Consider the following 17,007-nt stretch of genomic DNA (forward strand, 5'->3'; position numbering starts at 1 on the left):
TATAAACGTCATGTATTTTGCACAAGAGATAAAAATTAATCGCCTGTATCACATTACAGTAGTGATTTACGAGTAAAAGTGTATATGTATGTATATAGTATTCCACATACACATAAGTATAAATACAAAGTTTATGTGATGATTGGACAACGTCCATTTCGGTTAACGTCACGTTTCCAAGAACGTATCTAGGACGTTAACCGGCGCATGACTGTACTCACAACTTCTCAAGTCCCAGTGAAGTATTTTGAAGATAAGAAAAAGGTTTTGTAAAGTATTAGATGTACAAGTGATATCTTCGTTACCCAGAACAACTGGTGCAGAGCACTTCTCGGAATGATAGATTTCTGGGTAACGAGACGACCCTCTCAAAGCTGGAAAAACTCCCTCCTCCCCAGAATTTTCTGGGTAACGGAAAAATGTTATTGGAAGTTCCAGAATGATGCATTAATTCATCTCATAAAGTTGGAAAAAAATCCTTCACCCCCGGAATTTTCCGAAAATTTCCGGGTAACGAAAAAATATTCTTGAAAGGACCAGAAATTGTTAATTACATCATCTCTTGAACCCAGAAAAATATCTCCCATCCCTGGAATTTTCCAGGTACCGGAAATATTTCCTCGGAATTTCCAGAAAACGTTCCTGATTTCCATCTCTCAAACCAGAAGAAAAAACTTCTCCATCCCCGGAATTTTCCAGAAAATGTGCCCCTCTGAAAGTCTTTCCTAAGGCCGGAATTTTCCAGAAAATTCCGGCTTTGAGAACTATTTTTCGAGAAAATTTTAATTTCAGCTATTGGAGAGTTCCGGGTTTGAGGGATTCCAGCTAATGGAGATGCTACAGGTAAACCTCGATAAATGATGGGGTTAGGTTCCTGAAGAACTCATCGCTAAATGAAATATCGTAGATAGGGAGCATTATAACATGAGGTTCAATGAGATACGTTCCCAGCCAGTCCTTAAACACATATGTATCACCAACAAAAAAAATCCTACACGACTACTATCAGTATAAAATTATTAAACAACATTCACCACATCCTGAGGAATAAGTCTGGTCATCACATGTCCTCTTCGAGGCTCAGGGTACTCTTGTAGGTGGAGTTGAGATGTCACTCAGACTCCCACACAGCCTCTGGGGAGTCTCACAATGCTTCACAATGTCAGGTTTCACCTCAGAGACACAGTTGTCTTGGATTCCTTGGCCTTCCCAGACATTTTCAAAGTTACACTGCTCACTTTACAGTCACAAAAACAGAACAAAAGCACATGTCACAAAAACAGAGTGAATGATAACATAAAATCAGTGATAGTGGCCGACACTGCTCACATCATTTTCACAACAACAGAGGCGAAGCACCTTACAGTCACAAAAACAGAAAACTTCACTTCACAGTCACCATAACACAGTTCATTCTAAACGTTAGTGCTATCCTGTCACTATAAGAAAAGAAAACACTAATGAAACACAATGTACGATGATGACCGATAATCATGGAACAATGCGATGGCAGGTTTACGATCGACAAAGAACCAAACAGAGGGCTATAGTGCATGGGTTGGCTGTGTGGCTGCATGCGGGTAGGACTGACAATTGATGGTAGAGATGCATGGTGTATAGGGTTAAATATTGTTTCCTTATAAAATTTCACTGACTTGACGTAGAAAAAATATAATTTGCATTGCTGGAATCCTTGTAAGACAGCGATTAATTTGAGCACTATATACAACCCATATACAGTATATTACACTAGAGATACGGTAAAACAAAATTCCGACCAATGGATATTCAATGAATACAGTAAAAGTCCAAAAATCCGGATGCCAGAAATCCGGACCACCCGAGAATCCGGACTTTTCGACCCTCGTTAATTCAGACCCTTTAATCCGGATTTCGGATAATTCGGACAAATCTGAACCTTTTTTTTTAAGATTTGTAGGAATATTACCTACGTGGACCTTAAGCTAAAATGCTGGTCCACCCACTGTTGGGATAAAACACCAGCGTCTTTTTGGTTAAATGTAACATCTCCACCACTAGTGTGGGGGGGGGGGATGCAACTTTTAGCTTCAAACATGAAAAATATTTACCATTTACTGCCAGTAAACAATGGAAACGTAAAATATGTACCAATTAGTAATGAAAAGTTGTGCAGTTCCTTCAGCAAATGAAGCTCACCAACTTACAATAGGCTAAATTACCTTACAACGTGTTTTCAGTAGTCTATGTTGAAGTTCTTAGCACAGTCTAAGTTATCATATATACGGTATCACAGTTCTCATTGATCTACAAAAAATACCGGTAATAAAAACCTTTTCGATATTTCACACTTAATATAATACCTGGTAATCTACTTCAACCTCCTATTGTTTACAATGACGCATGACGCACCACCAGCTGTTGAGTATCAGCTAGACGGTACACGTGTTTTTCGAATCGTTTTCAGTTAAAAAACTGTTACATCACATGTATATTTTACCTTAACTGTGCCTGAATGAATATATTCTCGGAAATAAATAGTAGTTTTGCTGAAACGTGATATATTTTAATGTAAAATAGGATAAAATACATGACGAAAACAAAAGATTTTACCTGACCTTCCGATGTTCAAGAGAAGTTACTCGTTTTTTTAATAGTTTTTGGTTAAAATACTGTTATATTACAATGGTATTCTATTCATACTGTGCTTGATATAATGCATTCACGGAAATGTAATATTTTTGCTGAAATGACGTACGTATTACAGTGGAAAGTGGGATAAAATCGTGACGAAAACAATGACTTTCACTTTCTTTCGTTCAAAAGATGTTACCGTAATCGCTTTACGATTGGTTTTCAGTTAAAAAGCTGTTGTATTACAATAATATTCTATCCTAATTGACTTGAATAAATGCTACGATACCATATTTCTGAATATTTTCATTAAAATCCATCCAAATCATTTTCCTTGTCATCGCCTGCAGCACCAAACAGCTTCTCCCAGTCCTCTCCTTGAACAGGGCTAGAGGGTACGTGTTTTTCGGATTGTTTTCAGTTAAAAAACTGTTACATCACACGTATATTTTACCTAAACTGCGCCTGAATGAATATATTCTCGGAAATAAATACAGTGGGGTATGCTATAACGAACGTAATTGGTTCCAGAACCTCGTTCGTTATAGCATTCGTTCGTTATAGGATTAATCCGTTCCAGGCCCCCAAATACAACCACTTAACACTGAAAAAATTCTGTGGAAAATGTAAAAAATACGGTACTTTATCTTACCTTAGTGTTATTCAGCATGCAGGTACCCCTAAACACTGGCACATCACTATCACTTCCACTGGGAGTCTTGGCTTTAAGGTCCTCAAACAATTGTTTAGCCTTCTCACAAATTATAGCTTCACTAATGTTACCACCTGCCATTTCTTTCTCCTTTATCCACACTAAGAGTAAATTTTCCATCTCTTCAATCACATTACACTTTGCTTTGCTAAGTCTAAAGATTCCCTTAGCCACTTGCACAGTTTTTAACTCCTCTTTATTCTTCAAAATCGTACATATAGTCGATTTAGCCATCCCATATTCATCACTAAGTTTCGCAATGCTTCTTCCATTCTCACGTTTCTTTATAATTTCTTTCTTAGTTTCAAGGGTTATTAGCTTTCTCACTCGCTTTGGACGACTCATTGTTACAATTGTATACTTGTATAACAAAATAGTTATACAAATAACGCGAATTTCCACATCAAAAGACGAAATTTCAACAATAACAGTGGTGCACTGGCTACACAATGAGACAAAGATGGCGCCTGACGCTCTTGTTGTGGGTCGCGGTACAACAATATTCATGCGCCAGGCGAAATAGTCCCGTATTCATCCGCGTTCGTTGTAGGAGTTGCGTTCGTTATAGCATTCTCAATTTTATAGGTAAAACCGTTTGTTATAGGAATATTCGTAGTAGGATCCGTTCGTTATAGCATACCCCACTGTAGTAGTTTTGCTGAAACGTGATGTATTTCAATGTAAAATAGGATAAAATACATGACGAAAACAAAAGACTTTACCTAAGCTTCCGATGTTCTTGAGATGTTATTCGTTTTTTAATAGTTTTCGGTTAAAATACTGTTATATTACAATGATATTCTATTCATACTGTGCTTGATATAATACATTCACGGAAATGTAATATTTTTGCTGAAATGACGTACGTATTACAGTGGAAAGTGGGATAAAATCGTGATGTAAAGAATGACTTTCACTTTCTTTCGTTCAAAACATGTTACCGTAAATACTTTACGAATGGTTTAGTTAAAAAACTGTTGTATTACAATAATATTCCCTCCTAATTGACTTGAATAAGTACTTGAATGGAAATATACAATATTTTTGTTGAAACTACCCGCGTTTCAGTGTAAAGTGTCGTAATAATAAATGGTAAACAATTTGGCTTCGCCACTCGGTGTTTCAGGCACAGCGAGCCTCAGTTTATAGGACGTAGAGTGTTTTTACTGAAGGTTTTGTTGTTCCATTACCCTCAAAAACGTGGGTCGACCTATAAACGAGGAATATCATAAATTAACGATTTCTTGGTCAAAAAATCAGGGTCGACATATAAACGAGGGTGGGTGGGGTTATAGACGAGTATATGCGGTATGCAAGGCTAAGGACAAACTCACTGCATTTTCTTTGAAATATAATGCAATATTAACCCCTAAATCGGTTAATTCGGACAATCGGCTAAAACGGACACCCTTCCCCCCTATTAGTCCGAATTAACGACGAATTAACGAGGGTTGACTGGTAATTTTTTTTTTTTAATAATTTAGCTGGCTTTTGTGTGTATGTGCACATGCGTGAGCACCACAGCTGCACAGTGACAACAAGCGACCATGCGGTTGCCACTTTAAAACGAGCAATCAAACTCCGACAACGTATGTAATTTTGAGTCCTACTCTTTCCATTTACAGAGTACAGTTGTACCCCGCTTAACGCTGTCAATTGAACCCACAGGGTACCGCGTTAAGTGAAAACCGCGTTAAGTGAACAACAGAACAGAACAATTATGATGTGGTATATCTCGACTTTTAGCAAAGCCTTCACAGAGTCCCCCACTTAAAGACTACTAGAAAGGTAGAAGCTCATGGCATCAAAGGTGACATCCTTAAATGGATTAGGGCGTGGTTACAGGACAGGAAACAGCGAGTGAGCATTAACGGCACTAAGTCCCATTGAGCAACGCCACAAGTGGAGTTCCCCAAGGCTCAGTACTTGGACCATTATTATTTATTATATACATAAACGACATAGATATCGGCATAGACAGCAACATAAGTAAATTTGCTGATGACACTAAAATAGGACGGTTATCAAATCTGGACGAGACTCGCAAAACTACAGGAAGATCTAAACAAATTTTTCGACTGGTCTGAAAAATGGCAGATGAAATTCAACGTGGACAAACGTAAAGTACTCAGTATAGGAGATGCAAACAGGGAAACCAGTTACCAGATGAACAACGATGCCATTGAAAAATCCGACTGCGAGAGAGATTTAGGAGTAATGATAAGTAGGAACCTTAAGCCAAGTAAACAATGTATATTTGCTCGAAACAAGGCTAATAAAGTATTTGGGTTCATACAAAGGAGTGTTAGTTACAAGACTAGCGAGGTCATCCTAAAACTATATCTTGCACTTGGATTACGCAGTTCAGTTCTGGGTCACCGTATTACAGAATGGATATAGAATCCTTGGAAAGAATTCAGAGGAGAATGACAAGACTAATCCCGGGCATTAGGAAACTTGAGTATAGAGACAGGTTAAAGCATCTTAATTTGCACTCCCTCGAGAGACGTAGAGCGAGGGGCGACCTGATAGAGGTGTATAAGTGGAAGACAGGGCTAAACAAAGGGGACATTACAAAGGTACTCAAATTATCCAACCAGGTGCGAACTCGTAACAATGGTTTTAAATTAGACAAATTTAGATTTAGGCGTGAAATAGGTAAACACTGGTTTGGAAACAGAGTAGTGGATGAATGGAACAAGTTACCAAATATCATCATTAACTCGAATACGCTGAATTGCTTCAAAAATAGGTTGGATGCTCATATGAGCAATAGGGGTTGGGTGTAAACGGGACTGCCAGTATGGGCCAATAGGCCCGCTGCAGTTTCCTCCATTCTTATGTTCTTATGTTCTTATATGATTAATTCCAATAGAGACTGGCCCGACGAACTCCACTTTTTGACGACACACAACTATGTTGTAGTGAAAAATATTATCTTAACTTTATGATGGTATGCACACAATTAATAATTAAGAGAAATATCAATAATATTAGGTTTTTTAACACTTACATTAGTAGAAAAGATGGCTGGGCACACGGGGATGGGGGGTTGGTTCCGAGGCAGAGGGCAGATTATTGGCCCTCACCTGTATCACTTGAATCAATTGTATCACTATCCACCACAGAGGCTTGCAGGGCCTCTTTGTCAAACCCCTCAAAGTCCATATAAGTCCATATCCTCACTATAATTATCACTATCACTGACTTGGGCCGGCTGTGGTGGGTGGCGGGTGAAGAACTCGGTAATGTTTTGATGACTGGGCGACCTTGTGCGCATCGTGCCCGCGCCGCTTCCCTCGTATATGAGTAGATGAACCGCATTAAGTGAAAGTTCGGTTCTGGCGAGGCACCGCGTATATGAGAATTCGCGTTAAGTGAAACCGCGTTAAGCGGGGTACAACTGTACTGTACAAGCCCATAATAATGGCTCCTAAAGTAGATAAACTTCGTTGTGCGAAGAGAAAGAAGAACACATTGAAACTGAGTGACAAACTTGAAATAATTATGAAACTAGAACGTGGTGTGAGTAGTACTGTTCTAATGGAAACATACGACATTGGAAAGTCTACAATTTATGATATAAAAAAGGCAAAGAATAAAATTCTAGAATTCAGTTTTTTTTTTAAAACTGCTCGTTTGGATAAATGAAGCATGTTATATTTGCTAATGAATAAACTATCAAAATGTACCTGTTCATCTCTTCTTTATTCCTCCTTAAATTTGAATTTTAAAAGTACTGCCTGAGAATCCGGAAAATCCGAAAATCCGGACCGACCCAATCCCCAAGCAGTCCGGATTTTTGGACTTCTACTGTATCATTAAAGTGAATTTTTCTGATGGTTTATAGGGAGATGGTCTTAATTCATGACCATCATTAAAGCGTAATATCGCTGAATGAGAGAGAGAGTTTATCAAGGTTTACCTAGTAGTTGGTCTTGTGTACAGTTCTGTATGGTATTTGTATATTTTTAAGCCTGTGACTTTACTGCCTTTTGTGAAAGACTAAGACTAAACTTATTTCATGAATAGATTAATAAATTACATTTAGATAATATACTGTATACTATACTTGTAATGGTCAGTTTCAGAGTGACTACAACTGGAACCAGAGTGACAGGTGCTGTGTTGTGGCAAGCTATGAATAATGGAGTGTGGAGAGGCTGATTCAATTACCATCATTTCCAGGGTAAGTGATAGTCTTCTTGTATAGTAATATTTGTGCTTTCATTACATATCTAGCTGCAGAGGCAGAAATCTTCACTTGACTCTCCATTTATAACAATAAAACTTAATCTCCAATTATTATGTTAAGTAAATGATCAATGTAATATTAATATGGATTGGACAGTGTTTTATGATAGCAGACGGGAGGGACCAAACTACAGTACAGTGCCTTCAAGAGAGTTCAGTTCTCAACAGGTACACCACCGATTTTCCGGGAACTGATGGTCCGGCACCTCCTTTAGTCCGGACAAAATTACAAGAGGGCACTTAACTTCCCTTCCTCCCTCCCAGCCAGGGTGAAGGTAGTGTTTGGCTTAAAGTTTTTACTTTATAAAATGTAGCTGACTAGACTTAGAATATAAATTGCATTGCTGGAATCCTTGTAAGATAGTGATTAATTTGAGTATAAACATCACATAGTTTACACAAGAGATAAATATTTTAGTCCTTTAGTGTTGTACATTTGAGAACAAAGTTTGTAAAGTAATATGTTGCTCAAAATTATGGCTTTTTCACATTTAATTTACATTTAACATTTGTTTAATTAAAATTTCTATCAGTCCATGGTGCTTTAGAAACACAGGTGTATAATTAGTGGGTCAGAGGTGTATTGTTGAATTATTATTACTGACCTCGGTTGGTCCGGCAAAATGGATAATCGAGCAAGGCTTTGGAACCAAGGGTGCCGGAAAATCGGTGGTGTGTATTGTATTATGATTTTTATCGACTCTGTATCTGTATTCTTATGGCGAAATAAACTTTTCAATACCAATATCGGTAAATGATTAGTAGAACGTGAGATCTTAAAGGATGAAAACCAGTGCCTCAGTTGGCAGATTATTACTGTTCTGCCTTCAATATGCTGTACAGTCGTACTACTTATACTTTGCTGCCACTCAGAATTGAGTATGATGATCATACAGCTATGATACAATAATATGAGTTACTAAGGTTATCATCTTCATTGGCGAGTTCTGAGGTGACTAAAGAGGCCGAGACTGGACCGGCAGAGTCGTTGACAGATGTTGCACATATGGGGGACTACATCTAGTGCGGGACGAGCAGCGCCAGTATCTTTCCGGTGTTGGCGCTTGTCTGCCTTAGGGTGCAGTCGGGCTAACTCAAAAGTTTTGACACCCCCTTGTATGGTGCCCCTCCAAGCATTACGGTGTGGCGCAATCATCTCCCAGGTGAGGGGGTCAATTTGGCACTTTTTCAGGTTTGTCTTAAGACTAACCTTATACCTTCTCAGTTGCCTGGCAGCATTATGTTTACTGCTTGTTAAGTGACTGTAAAGTAGCTGCTTTGGCAGTCTACTGTTGTTCATGTGGGTAACATGGCCAGTCCAGCGTAGTTGTTCATTGATAATGGTAACCTTGATGCTCCTACAGTTGGTGTCTGAGAATATTGGCATTTGGTCTATTGTCTTCCCAGCGAACTCGGAGGATGGAACGTAGACTACGTTGGTGAAAGTTTTCAAGTGCCTTGAGGTGCCTCCTGTATGTGACCCATGTCTCCCTGCCATATAGCAGGGTGGGGAGGACCACTGCTTGATATACGTGTAACTTTGTAGATAATTTCAGCTCCATACAGCTGAAGACACGGGTACGGAGTCTGCCAAAGGCTTGGGATGCACATCTGATCCGATGTTGAATCTCTTCGTCGATGTTCGCAGTGGTGGACAGGTGGGAACCTAGATACCGAAAGTGGGTAACATTAGAGAGGGTAATACCGTTAAGTTGGATGAATGGTGGAGGTGTGGTTGAACCAGGGGCTGGCTGAAAGAGATTCTGAGTCTTATGTACCTTCACCTCAAGGCTGAAGTGTGCATATGCATCTGTGTAGGTGTTCAGGATCTCCTGTAGGTCGCATTCAGTGTGAGCAACAAGGGTGAGGTCATCTGCATACTGAAGTTCAGTAATAAAAGCTGCCGACACCTTTGTTACTGCTTGAAGTGGTCTTATGTTGAAAAGACCGTTTAGCCGATACTCGGTGTCCATCCCGCTGGCTAAATTGGCACTGGCACGAGTAAGAAGGGCATCCAAGAAAATGGAAAAGAGAGTTGGTGCCAGTACACATCCTTGTCTTACCCCCATTTGGATGGGGAAGAACTCAGACTGGGTGCCATTATGCAGGACACTGTTGTTCATGCCATCATGGAGTTTTCTCACAATGGTGATGAATTTTGGTGGGCAGCCAAAATGGCTAAGGGTCCACCAGAAGGCTTCCTTGTTTACTGAGTCGAAGGCCTTGGTTAGGTTGATGCAGGCCCTGTACAGGTCACAATGCTGTTCTCTGCACTTTTCCTGTATCTGGCAGGCAGCAAAGATCGTGGCAGTGATGCCTCGTGATGATCTAAAGCCACATTGAGATTCTAGGAGGAAATTTTTTGCTTCAAGAAGAAGTCTGTTTAGGAGGACTCGGGCAATAATCTTGCCAGCTACGGAGAGCAGCGAGATCCCACTGTAGTTGCCACAGTCTGAACCAGTCTTATAAATATTGACAATGGAGGCATCTTTAAGAGCCTTTTTTTTTATGGGGATTAGCCCACCTGGGCACAGGTCACTGACCCACATCGGGGTCTAGGGGGCAAAAATGTAACAATAATAAGAAAAATAATAATAAAGAACCATAAAGAAATCCAAAAATAAAAATAAAAATCAAGAGTGAGAAACAATATATGTATGTTGTGTTGTCAAAGTAAGAGAAATAATTGAGACTCTGCAATTGTGTGTAAATGAGGCAGCAAGTCAGATCAGCATCCTGGGACTTGGTCACAATTTTTGTGATGCCATATGGCAGCAGGGTCTACCATTAGACAACACATTATACTTCCAATATCTTCCCAGGTGGTAGTACCTCACTGTTTGGTAGCTACCTACTACCATTGGGGGATTTCTCCCTTTTCCCATATATTCTCCAAGAAAGAGTGGAGACGGCTGGTAAGTAGAGGTCCTCCTGCTTTATACACCTCGTCTGGGATTCCATCAGGCCCTGAGGCATTGCTATTTTTCATCTGTTTGGTGGCAGTCGCTACCTCATCCTGGGATGGAGGATAGCTGAGGTGGATCAGTGATAACTCTGTTAGCCAGAACAATCGGTGCAGACCACTTCCGGGAATGAGAGATTTAAGGGTATCGAGATGACTCTCTCAAAGCCGGAAAAAATCCCTAATCCCCGAAATTTTCCTGATTTTTCCATGTAACATAAAAATGTCCTCGTAAGTTCCAGAAATTGCCCATTACATCGTATCTCGAACCCGGAAAAATTTCCCCCATCCCCGTAAATTTCCGGACACTGCACCTGGTTTTCATCTCTCGAATCCTACCCCATACCTGGAATTTCCGGCTATCGGGAAATATTTTTAAAGATTTTCTTCAGGAGTTTCCGGCACCCAGCTGGATATTGCAGGAGTGGTAACACTACCGCTATGGTTTTCTAAACGTGGTAAACCATTTCCTGCAGAGTTTTATAAAGTCAAGGACTTTAACTTACCAGCTGATGGACTAATTGGTCTTCCAACGCATAAATGCAGACATAATAGATGTCCAGCCAAGTTGACATACTATCACTTTTTGTGGCATTACCTATCATGCCATGCACAATTCTGTTCCATTGCTCATTGCTAGGGTAAATGTTATAAAAAATTCTGCTACTACGAGGAAGATAGATTCTCAGTGCATCCCAGACCCTACCGACTCATTTACCCAGCGTGATTTTAGCAGCAACAATTGGGTAGTAGTACCTGCAGTCTTAACACATACCGTATTTTTCGGCTTGGAAGACGCTGCATCGTGGAAGACGCACCCTGATTTTGGAAATGAAATTCTAGTTTTTTTTTTTTTATACAGGTATTAGCCCACCTGGGCACAGGTCACTGACCCACATCGGGGCCTAGGGGACGAAAATGTAATAATAATAATAATATTATTATTATTATTATTGTTATTATTATTAATAATATTAATAATAAGGAACCATAAAGAAATGCAAAAATGAAAAAAAAATATCAAGAGTGAGAAACAATATATGTATGTTGTGTTGTCAAAGTGAGAGAAACAATTGAGACCCTGCAATTGTGTGTAAATGAGGCAGAAAGTCAGATCAGCATCATGGGACTTTGTCACATATAGCATCAGGGTCTACCATTAGACAATACATTATGCATCCAATATCCTCCCAGGCAGTACTACCTCCCTGTTTGGTAGCTACCTACACCAGTGAAACCGTTGCTTGACATAGAGCCCTTTTGGCACAAGTACACACACCTCTTTGAATATCATCACTTAGAACTGATTATCAGTTGTCATTTTCATCATTTAAAAAAAAAATCTGTTTAAGAAGGTGAAATTTTTAATACAGCACTCATTTTGTACACTTGGTCACCTCCACGTCTAGCGGCCTGTAGTGTTTACATTCTTTCTCTTGTTTTTGTCGGCATGACAACGACGGGAAATATTTTCCAACAGTAGAAGGTAAGCAAATGTAAACATGTACTGTATATGAACGTCTAAATAAAACAAAAAATCTTTATTTAAAAACAAAAAATTACAAGTAAAAAAAAACTTTGTAAAAATCAGTTGAATTAAAATTTTTGGTAAGCAAACAATAAAAATAAAAAAAAATTGTAAATCTCTAAATATCATGTTCAGTAAAATAGTTAAAAGCATTTTATTCATCTTCAAATACTAAGAACTCGTCACTGTTAGGTTCATCACCAAGCTCTGAATCATCACTGGAGGAAATATCATCATCACTACTGTCAGTCTCGTACAACAAGTTGTCTTCAGTGCCATCCATAGCATTACTGATACCACATTTTTTGAAAGACTTAACGATAACTTTAGTTTTAATATCATACCATGACTTCAGCACCCATTCACACACTTTAGATATTGATGGACGTTTCATCCTTCCAGTCGGCGTCATATCATGATTCCCCTCTGTCATCCATTTATTCCATTGCTCCCTCATGTCATTCTTAAAGGGCTTATTAATGCTGACATCTAGCAGCTGTAACTGGGAAGTCAGGTCACCAGGAATTACTGCCAGCTGTGTGTTGAGCCCCCTTTGCTAGCCTTTTGGTGTTTTCAGTCCTGTGAGCACTAAACTGATCCCATACTAGCAGTGAATTCTTTCGTAGCAGGCAACCAGGACGCTTGGACCACACTTTATCCAACCATACCTTGACACCTTCTCCATCCATCCATCCCTTGGGTTATACAATGACATGAATTCCATTTGGCAGTTTTTCCTTCAGTAATGCTTTTCTCTTGAAAATTAACAGAGGCGGTAGTTTGGTCCCGTCGGCACGGCAAGCTAAAACTACCGTGTAGCGAGTCGTTTCATGTCCAGTGGTTTTAACAATCATCCATTTCATCCCTTTTACATTTACAGTTGGGTCACACATTACGCGGTTAATGTAACCCGGAGGGTACCGCGGAAAGTGAGGAACGCGTAAAGTGAACAACATAACATATGGGATTAATTGAAATGGAGTCCAGGCCGATCCCCAAACTCCACTTTTTGACGACACATAACTATGTTGCAGTAAAAATTTTATCTTAACTTTATGATGGTATGAAAAAACAAGTAATATAGAAGAGGTTAGGTTAGGAAAGATAAAGGTTAACATAGGAAAAATAAAGGTAAGGTTAGAAAACTAAAAATTATGTGGAACACTTACGGTAGTAGAAGAGATGGGTCGCATAATGATGGAGGCTGGTTCCAGGCAGAGGCAGATTATTGGCCCTCAGGTGAATCACCATTACTAGGTGAATCACCATTACTAGGTGAATCATCATCACTGTCATTTCTACAGCTGTCAGGCTTCCCTGACAACTCTCACAAAGTCAACTTCTTTCACTGTCACTATCACTGGCTTGGGCTGGCTGTAGGGCTGGGCGGTGAAGAAATCTGTTATGCTTTGCTGACGGCCATGCTGATGTTGTCGGATACACCTTGATGTACGGCTCCACAGCTCGCACCAGCCGTTATGGAAGATTTCATAGCGGTCATCGCTATTGTCGCGCGAAGGACTTATCTTCTGCACACCCTGATCTTAATATCACTATGACTTAAATTGTGTTCTTCGGAGACTGCCGCGACCTTCTTCCTCCTCTTCACTGACGTGTTCTTCCAACATCCGCCGCAGTCACTTCAGGATTTCTGATCACCCAGGATGTCGTCAGCAGGTCTCGAGTATTTCTGAACTGTGCCAGTTTCATGAGCTTCTCTGGCAAGGTCCACTGCTACTGCAACATTCTGAACTCACCAGTCACAGGTTGACTCTCCTCTCACCTGGTATTCCATGCAACACACATGTTCTTATATGTGATTTAATTGTAGCAATAGACAGCTGATCCCATGACTCCACCAAGATGTCCACAGCTTTCTTTTGATGTTAGCTACTTCCAGAATTGTTTGAAGAGTATTTTTGCTGTTCTAACTGTTGCTCATCTTCTGTCGCCTTGTTATCGGTGGTGGTGTCACTCAGGTTACGAACTCTTCCCTGGTGTTATGTAGTCGTTCAGGAGCTGGAATTTTTTGTTGAGAATGCAGCTGCAAATCAGTCCTGGTCCAGGCTGGATTAAAGACGTAGTGTTGGGAGAAGGAAGACCACTTTTACGCTGGGGTGATTTATCTAACAGCAGGGCGAGTGTCCTGCGCGTTGTCCAGCAGCAACAAAATATTAAATGGGACATTCTGTCGCTTTCACAGAGAATTTTTTTACATCGAACAAAACAGTCATCAAACCAGGAGAGGGACAGTGTAGAGAACATCCATGCTCTTTACGCTGCTGTCATCAGCCAGTGGACATTTGGCTTGGCTATGTCTGTTTTAGGCGTGGCGTTTGTGGGCTGTGGATCAATGATAACTTGAGCTTACAGGTACCGGAGGCATTGGTGGTAAACAGGACCTGTACGCGTCTTTCTGCATTTTCTCCGCCCCGAATCCCGCTGGCATTCTTTCACAACGGCGATTCTGGAAGGTAGTCGCAGAAAGACCAGATTCGTCCATGTTAAACACCTGGTCACATCAGATTCGTCCTTCTCCATAACTTCAATGAAAACGGAGGAAATTTTGTACGCAGCATGATCAGCACTGCTTTTTCACCACCAATGTTTATACAGTGATCTTGTTCCGATCTTAAACCTCTGTAACCACCAGAGGAAGCAGTAGCGGTTTGGGCTCTGAAGTTCCCATCTTCGTGCCACTGCTATGTACAGTTCACGTATGTAGTCCTTCACAGAGCGCCAGGTCGACCAGCTATGTTCCGTCAAGGCTGACGCACTGGGCACCTCACAAGTAATTTTTCTGTCTTGGAGAAGCACCTGGTTGTGAAAAGGATTGATTACAGAAGCACCTGTAGACTTTGTGATCTTGGCGTGCTCCTTATCTTGGCTGAACTTTATAGTCTCGGATCGTAGATCTGCTTCACGCTATGCTACGCGCTTAAATCAACCTGCCTTGTTCCTTTCTCTCCAACTCTGGATGATGCTATACTTCACCGTAGCTTAAGGAACGCTGTGTCTTCGGTTTAGTGCCGCTGGGTCCAGGTATGGAAAGGTTTTTTTCTTGGGGGTGGTGGTCCAGCGGAAGCCATTTTACGGAAACAATGGATGCGTTGTTTACACGGAGTGGCCTGAGGATGAAACCGCCGCTGCTAGGTCAAGGCCGTTTCTCCTCCCTCCTCCCCTGCCCCGGTGGACACGCCAAGGGGTCATTTCTTTAAGCCACCACAGCTAGCAGCAGATGGGGTAGGGATGCATGGCCAATCACAGGTTCATATGTCAAGTGGGCGATCGCCAGTGATAACGCAACAAAGACACACGCTGCTAATCCCACGCGCCGCTTGCCTAAGCGAGGGAGGAGAGGCAGGCAGGCGGGCGGGTGGGTGGCGCGGGGCACCCAAAAGAAGGTTGCTACTGACACCATGTGAATGGCGTTTCACGACTGTAATGTGAGCATGTGAGGTTCTGGGTAAGGCACTGCTAACGGTGAACTGGAATATGGGACTGCCAGAATGAGACCCAACTGTACACTTTTATTAGATGGCACATCAAAAGTCAAAGGTACTTCATCCTTATTCCCAATTTGATTGAGTTCGGGACAACTCTGTTTTCTAACGTCAATCATACATTTATGGAAACTAATATTTTCTCTCCGTATTCTGCAGGCATTTTCTGAGTACTTTGTTCTTGTTCACAAACTTAAGCCATTTCGTTTCATGAAGCGAAAACACCAACAAGCAGTTCCTTTGAAGTCATCCAACCCTGTGTTTGCTGCAAACCTTCTTGCTTCCAAAATTATCATCTTCGTTGTCACTGCCAAACCCAAGTTTCTTTGGTCTAATTTCCATGTTTTCAAGTTTTCTGCTAAGCAAGGCCATTTTGCTGGTACTGTACGAACATTATGCTTCTGTTTATTCGCTTTTTTTAATTCTTCCTCCTGCTTCCTCCACTGGCGAATCATCTTCTCAGTAGGTGGTGGTCCGAAGTTTCTCTCTGTTGCCCTGTTTCCATGTTCTTTGGCATATTGCACTACAAGTTTAAATGTGATATTATATTTGTCTCCTTGATACACTTGCCATAGATGAGGGAGATAATTTGCAGGAATGAAAATGGCTTGTGACACAAGTGAAGGCCTGGTAGCGAATGAACAAAGTTCTAGACATTCAAGTACAGTACCATACGTTCTCAAATTTCTCAAGTTTTTAATTCAACATTTTTTATTTGGACAAAAAAACCACTACTGTACATAATTTCAAATTTCGATGGCGGAAACTCGAATTTCGACAGGTTTGGTGTGCAAAATGAACAATACAATTCATTAATAATATGTATTATATTAAAACATACGAGGAGAGCAGACGGCATTGTTTTCTTTAAGATTGCACGTATGTAAGTGTGCACATGTAAAAACATTACGTCATTTCTCTACATAAGAATATGAAAGCAACACTTATTTACTGTTCATATACAGTATGTTTTAATTAATGTTTCTGAATTTAAAACAAAAATTCTACTCACCAATGGTGGTAAAGTTAAAATCATAAGGACAGCCAATGTTGTTGTTTGTTTTACTTCGGATGACGAAGTTATCAAGTCATCAGGTTCAACTCTAGCTGAAGCTGTAGAACATAAAAACTGCTGCCTGTAATTAGCAACATCCTAATAAACCAACGAAAATAACAGATAAAGTTAAAAAAAATAAAACAATAATGCAGAAAAAGTTTGTTTTATGAATTGTATCGTTCATTTTGCACACTTCAACATTAATTCAATCAAAAATTAAGGAATAAACAATGATTGTGCATGTCTGAATGTTGGCGGGCGCTCAAACCCGTCAAAATTCAAGTTTCCGCCTTCGAAATTTGAAGTTGTGTAGTGGTTTTTTTTGTACAAGTATAAAACGTTGAATTAAAACCTAATTAAATTTGAGAACCTACTGTA

General features: G+C 40.2%; 1 long non-coding RNA gene across 1 annotated transcript in view; it reads left to right on the forward strand.

Moving 5' to 3' along the window:
* LOC121855645 overlaps positions 1-7,791 on the forward strand; it is a 47,131-nt gene extending 39,340 nt beyond the window's left edge. The window contains exons 2-3 of the long non-coding RNA XR_006086821.1: positions 7,411-7,514; positions 7,748-7,791. This is a non-coding gene — a long non-coding RNA (uncharacterized LOC121855645). The remainder of the gene's footprint in view (positions 1-7,410; positions 7,515-7,747) is intronic.
* Positions 7,792-17,007: the final 9,216 nt, after the last annotated feature.

The sequence above is a fragment of the Homarus americanus genome, unplaced genomic scaffold (genome assembly GCF_018991925.1).
Source record: "Homarus americanus isolate GMGI-L3 unplaced genomic scaffold, GMGI_Hamer_2.0 scaffold13956, whole genome shotgun sequence".
Classification (NCBI taxonomy): domain Eukaryota; kingdom Metazoa; phylum Arthropoda; class Malacostraca; order Decapoda; family Nephropidae; genus Homarus; species Homarus americanus.